The sequence below is a fragment of the Portunus trituberculatus genome, chromosome 44 (assembly GCF_017591435.1).
Source record: "Portunus trituberculatus isolate SZX2019 chromosome 44, ASM1759143v1, whole genome shotgun sequence".
NCBI lineage: Eukaryota > Metazoa > Arthropoda > Malacostraca > Decapoda > Portunidae > Portunus > Portunus trituberculatus.
The window spans coordinates 29,023,588-29,031,087 of NC_059298.1; the positions used below are offsets into that span (position 1 = coordinate 29,023,588).

Sequence of the window (7,500 nt, forward strand, 5' to 3'; positions counted from 1 at the left end):
TAGTGCTGTGAATTGTGACGACTGATGTGGTGAATCGAGATGATGACTTATATGTGATGACTCGCGTGGTAACTGCTATGATGATTGTAGAGGTGACTGTTGAGATAACTCGTGACCAGTGTGTTGACTCGTGTGGTGCTTGGTGACTGGCGAGGCTGACCTGTGACGTGTGACCTGAAGTGGCTGGCGGGGACCACAAAAACGACCTGTGCTTGAAGGTGAAGCTGCTAATTGGCAACAGCGACCCTCGGCTTTGCTTTCCTTGCCCTCTCATACCACAGCAAACAAGCGAGGCGGGCCATGAATCAGCACAACGTCTCCCCAACACCAAACTTTAATTAATCTCATTCATGCAGAACAAAAAGAAAATACACCTAAATAAATAAAAAATGTTACTTATTATCCAAGCTAATGCAGGAGAATTTTTCGATTTACTATCATTATCCAAAAGGAAGGGCAAAAAACACTTTGAGAGAGAAAATAACACAGAAATTGTCTCATAAATTTGGAACATCATGCCTTTCTCTCATTCTCTGCTCGGTCACCTGCAGTCGAGACGTGAGGGAATGTAAGTACACGTTCATGCTTCCACCTACATTATTACACTGTTGGGTTTTACAGCGCTTGAGAACTTGTATGCTCGAGGTGGTTTCTGTCTTGAGGTGATCTGTTTTGTTCCATTCTACGCGTCTGGCTAAGGGGACACATATAGGAGAAGCGAGAAATACACCGTTCGTAAAGGCAACTTGGACACCATTCAGGAAAGTACATTTGAGAGGAAGTGTTTGTTTAATAGTGATTCATTCATGTGCTCCCCTGCGTGTCAGAAAATCTCATTACCGGGACCAATAAACAAGAAAAAACTGTACCACTTTTGCGTGTTAATCATAAGAGGCTCCTCGTCATGCAATCGGCAGAATAAAAAAAACAAAAAAATCAATCAGTAGGAGCAAGAAGAGAGAGCCTTCGTCAGCAACAACTGTCGCTCGTGTGGCTGACTTGCAACACTACGGCCAGACACGAGGACGAAGAGACTGGAGACCCGTATTCAGAAACGCTTTGCTCTCTCACCACGACTATTTTCCAAGGCCGCAGAGATGATTAGCGGAGTTTTCAAGAGCATTTCTCCAGTTAATAAAGTAGAAACCTAGTCAATCTACCACTAGAACCGTAAAAACACCTTGAAAAATACGTATAAATTTTGATAAAGCCTTTTGAAATAGTGGAGGTGAAGCACAGAAGTGTTTAAGAATACGAACATCAAGGACACAGAGGGCAGAGGCACAGGGGACGCTGACTTGCTTTTCCCGCCGTGGCCTGATTGGTGCTTTCTTGGAGTGAGATGTAGAGACACGTACACACACACACACACACACACACACACACACACACACACACACACACACACACACACACACACACACACACACACACACACACACACACACACACACACACACACACACACACACACACACACACACACACACACACACATTTTCCGTATAAAAAAGGTACGTATCTTAAAAACTCACACAAACACCAAGATATTAATAAAACACAAAGCGAACCCTGACAAGAAGAAATAAATAAATAAATAAGAAAATGTAAAGGAACACTTGCTCTACACGATATACAAAAAAAAAGCCTAAACTAAACTAAAAAGATATAACCTTACAAACTTTGGAAACTCAAAAGACAGTAAAGCCTCACGAGTATATACATTCTAAAAATGACACAAACCTATTAAAAATTTAAAAAATTATCAAAAAAATTATCACACACACACACACACACACACACACACACACACACACACACACACAGACCACGGCGGCATTGCAGGAAAGACTCGTGCAGTTGTGACTCGTGAATAGCTTATAGGCTCAGAACGTTTCCCTGGTGGATGTTGGTGGATTAGGTGGATAGAAGGGTTCATGTGGACGTTGCATTGAGAGACAGTCATTTACCATCACCACAAGAGTTAAGTTTCTCTCAGTGCGTAGATAAAAGCTTAATGTAGGTGCTGGATAGAGAGTCACATCTTTGCCAACATTATTTCAAGACAGTAGTGGGATGTTGGTTAGAGAAATAGTCGCTTATAGGTCCATATCCTGAATAACTTCCCCGCCTCACAGCACTATTTTCCAGGGGCTCTTATTGAAGCGACACGGGTTTTTAAGGATGTTTCTGTGATTCTAGTGACATGTTAACAAGTTTTCTCCATTATCAAAAGGCTGTAGTTTAAGCGATACGTGTTTTTAAGGATATTTCTGTAATTCTAGTGACATGTTAACAGGTATTCTGCATTATCAACAGGACAAATACTCTTTTAGAACTCCGCTAATCGTCTCTGTGGTCTTTGAAAATGGTTGCAGTGAGAGGGAAGCATTTCTGAATATGGTACTGTACATAATCCTCACTCATTATACCATTATAAGACAAAGACTCATATGTTAGACTGTTATAAGAAGGTTTAATGTGAATAGGGGATAGAGAAAATCATTTATCATCATCATCACTCCATATGGTTCAACTGCAAGACAAATAGAAATGTATTCTCAAACTATTTTCTCACCACTATTATTTCCAAAGGCTTCAGAGATGATTAGAGTGTCCCTCCCTTGAATAATGTAGAAATTTTGTTAATCTGTCACTAGAGCCGTATAAACATCCTTAACCCGTTCAGGACCATGATGCGATTCCATATTCACTTTGCTAACTATTTGGTGACTTTATACAGCTTCAGAAATTCATGTTGGGGATTCTCTCTCTCTCTCTCTCTCTCTCTCTCTCTCTCTCTCTCTCTCTCTCTCTCTCTCTCTCTCTGTCCCAGTATTGTCTTTACCTTTGATTCTTTATCTATAGTAAGTCATTTATAATATGTATATATATATATATATATATATATATATATATATATATATATATATATATATATATATATATATATATATATATATATATATATATATATATATATATATATATATATATATATATATATATATATATATATATATGTTAATATATATATATATATATATCTCTATATATATATATATATATTCTTTATATATATTTATATATATATATATATATATATATATATATATATATATATATATATATATATATATATATATATATATATATATATATATATATATATATAGTGGCACGAGGTCAGTCACGTCGCCACCACAATGTGTCAAGGCCACCAGCTGGGTGTGGAAGAGTTGCCGCTCGCAAGTGAATAATGCTTTTTTTTTTTTCACTTAGGTATTGGCATATACCTACTATTTTGTAAAAATAGAAACTACACATTAGCTTGGCTTACGAATTATGAATGCGATTATGCCTCACCCTTGAAATTACTGTAAAAGCCAGTAAATGTGAGCATTTTATCTTATAATTATAGCAACATCTGGTACTACAAGGTGAGGCTATTCGGCCTGGCCAGGCTGGGTTCATCAGTATTGCCGCCACTCACAAGACTTCTACTATTTTTTTTTTTTTTTTTCACTTTGGATAATAGAATATTTTTTTTCCATGCTCATTATCTTATATCTGTAACGCTGATATTATTACACACCCTAAACATACGCTAAGTACCATTATAAGTTACTACAGTTGATATCAGCAACACTCTTGAATATGTATGCCATGTTTGTATGGTGCTATATAGTTTTTTATGCATATGATGGTTACTGTTGATTCAGCCATCTATATACACAAGTCGAAATTTTATACATCTGAATTGATGGTATTTGCGATGCCTTGTGCACCAATAACTTCCATTTCACATCGCATTTTTTGGAAACGTGGCAGTACTGTAGAGGTACCCTCGCCCCATCACAGCCGTAAATTAAGCCCGGTCAGACTATAGACCATTTTATTTACATTAGGAAGGATTTATGGAGGTCAGAAGAGTAATGGCCACAGTCTTCACTATTTCCATCCCCCACATAAGTTTCTGAAGGTGTATAAAATCACCAAATAGTAAGCACAATGAAAATGGAAACGCGTCACGGTACTCAAGAGGTTGAGGGCGTCTCCGATGGCCTGCGTGGTTGGAAAGTCAGGTTGCATCTCGGTTCAGGTTGCATCTCGGTTTACGCCCTCTCTACCTGTTTTGTGCAAGGTGAACAGAGGCTACAGCGTGACAGAGCAACGAGATTAGCTTGTTCGTGTGTCTCTGTATAAGGTTGGCGAATCTAATCCTTATGTTATGGAGTCTCTTTTTTATTTTCTCTTTCTTTTCTTCTTAACGTTGATTTGTTGTTGTTGTTGTTGTTGTTGTTGCTGTTGTTGTTGTTGTTGTTGTTGTTGTTGTTGTTGTTGTTGTTGTTGTTGTTCTTCTTCTTCTTCGTCTTCTTCTTCTTCTTCTTCTTTCTTCTTCTTCTTCTTCTTCTTCTTCTTGATCCCTCTTCCTTCTTCCTTTTCTTCCTGCTTTTCTTTCTTTTCCTCTTGCTCCATCCATCCAATCCTCCTCCTCCTCCTCCTCCTCCTCCTCCTCCTCCTCCTCCTCCTCACCACCACCACTACCTTTCCCATTCTCCATCCCCATCACTTTTCTTTAGCTACAAAGGCTTGCCTCGGAGCCACGTGCTGATTACAACCACTTCCAAAAATGTCGTGTAAGGTTAATTAAATTCACGCATTTGTCACTCTGATTCATGGGAGGGAGATGAAGGGAGCCGTTGTGCAAATAAGTTCAGGAGTTAGTTAGCTGAGGGAGAGTGGGAGAGAGAGTGGGAGAGTGGGAGAGGGAGAGGCGACGATCTTATGAACCATCTGTCCTGGTGTTGTTTTTCCTACTTCGTCATTTTGATTTAATCCTTCATTTCTGGACTGCGACACGAGTTGAGAGAGGTTAAGGGACTGCCAGGGATGATGTGCTTTGCTTGAGTCCTGTCTTGTATGTTAATCCCTTCAGTACCATGACGCGTTTTCATATTTATTCTGCTGACTATTTGGTGATTTTATACAACTTCAGATACTTATGTTGGGAATTAAAATAGTGAAGACTCTGGCCATCAATCTTCTGACCTCCACTGATCCTTCTTAAACTAAATAAAGTCTAATCATACCCAAGACTCATGGTAAAAGATGCTTCCCAGTACTCGAGGAGATTAAATTGAGATTGTAAAAGGAAAGCCAGATATTTTTACAACGTGAATTGGGAAAGGTTAAAAGGAACTACGAAAGGATTTATATACATTTGAGCTAAGAACTTGCTTGAAAAATAACTTCTCCTTCCTCTTCTTCTTGTTGTTCATATTCTTATTCAGTTCCCAGGTAGAGTTTTTACTACTCTCTCAGTGGGGTCAGTCTCTTTCTCCATTCTCTTCAGTCATCAAAAACTCCTTCCTCTCTCGGCGACGCCCACGAAAGCATATAGTGTCTCTAGTGTATTTCCACCACAAAATAACACTGAGCTGATTGTCATGAAATTTAGTAGCGAGGTCCGTTTTGATCCGAACACCGCATAGTTCTGCTGGTAAGGTAATAAAAGAAGGCTGGGTAGGTACAGAGCTGTGGTGACTTGGACTAAAAGGAAAGAATGTACGGTCAAGTCATGAAAATAATGTCTGGGGAAGCTTCCGTCCTTCATTCTATAAGAGAGGTTCTTGGCTGAAGACATGACAAAAAAGATACAGTGCCAGTCACTCAGCCCCTTCAATACCGAGACGCAATTTTCACCATGATTTTTTTGTGTATGATTAGACGATTTTATTTGCATTAGGAAGGGTATATGGAAGTCAAAAGAATAATGGCCAGAGTCTTTACTATTCAAATCCCACCATATGTTTCTGAAGCTGTATAGAATCGCCAAATAGTAACCAGAATGAATATGAAAACGCGTCCGTGTACTGAAGAGGAAGAGATTAAGATGACAAAAAGCAAAGGAGACTAGCGGAATCGTAAACATTGATGATGATGTGGATGATGATAATAATGACGATAATGATGACTACACACACACACACACACACACACACACACACACACACACACACACACACACACACACACACACACACACACACACACACACACACACACACACACACACACACACACGTTGTTTACATTATGGTTTACTGAGTTTTAGATATCGATAGTGACAAGGATTTCTTTACATAGGCAAACCACGTAAGGTACAAAACACCGCTGTGAAGTGATACCAAGGACGACAAGGGAGATACATTAGGAAGTTGAAAAAATTAATAAAAAACAGGAAAAAATACGAGAAATCACATAAACTACCAGTCATTATGGGTGTAAAATTTTCATAACACGTGAAGTTGAGACACTGAAGGGACCCTCACTAAGCAAGGCAGAGGAGAACTGAATGAGGCAGAGACATGAAAGAAGAAGACGTACAAAGATGAAAGAATAAAACCAAGTGGGGAAAAAAAGAAAGAATGGGCATGAAAGAATAAAACCAAGGAAGAAAGAAACAGCGGATATGATAATGATTGTGGCTGAGAGAGGAAGGAGGGAAGGAGGGAGGGAAGGGAGGAACAGTGACCTTGAATAGATTGAGAGATATGCAAAAAATACATACCCCTCCCTTCTGACCTCACCCTGACCACCACCTCCCCCTTACCCCCTTGAGTGCATTCCCGTCTGAAGGCTGAAGAAGCGGCCTGCGTTCCTTCACTAGCCAGGCCTCCCCCTCGTCCTGCCCATCCTTGTCCCAGCCTGCTGCCTTCACCATCCTGCAGCCTTCCCCATCATCTCCCCCTTCCTCATGCTTTCTTTACTTGATGTCTTCCCCACTCCTCCTCCATCTTCTCTTCTTCAATTTTCTTCTTCTTCTTCTTTTCCTTCTGCTTCTGCTTCTTCTTCCTCGTCTTCTTCCTCATCCTCCTTCTTATCCTTCTCCTTCTCCTGTTTCCTCAGTCTAGCATGATTCTTTTGTTTGTCCTCCTCCACATTCTTCTCTTCCTCCTCCTTCTCCTCCTCCTCTTCCTCCTCCTCCTCATTTCCTCAATCCCGCATGCTTCCCTTGTTTGTTCTCCTAAACATTCTTCTCTTCCTCCTCCTTCTCCTCCTCCTCCTCCTCCTCCTCCTCCTCCTCCTCCTCCTCCTCCTCCTCTCTTCAGCTTTTCCTATAGTCCAGTTCTTTATTTAATTTAGTTTTATATAACCATTGAATAGATAGATGTCAGTGCATTACTAGACTCTCTCTCTCTCTCTCTCTCTCTCTCTCTCTCTCTCTCTCTCTCTCTCTCTCTCTCTCTCTCTCTCTCTCTCTCTCTCTCTCTCTCTCTCTCTCTCTCTCTCTCTCTCTCTCTCTCTCTCTCTCTCTCTCTCTCTCTCTCTCTCTCTTTATATATTTTCTTAGGGTGTGCTGTATTCTTTTTAATTTTACTGCTTTATTCTATTATTGATATTTTAGACAGTGCATGAGGCGCCATATGACCTCCATGTTGCGACGATAGATAGTGTAAATCCTTCTTATCTAATCTTTGTTTTTTCTATTATGTC

At 39.8% G+C, this 7,500-nt stretch overlaps 1 protein-coding gene across 4 annotated transcripts in view; it reads right to left on the reverse strand.

Moving 5' to 3' along the window:
• Positions 1–7,500, reverse strand: part of LOC123518707 (polypeptide N-acetylgalactosaminyltransferase 14-like) — a 126,291-nt gene that overhangs the window by 38,279 nt on the left and 80,512 nt on the right. The window lies entirely within an intron of this gene.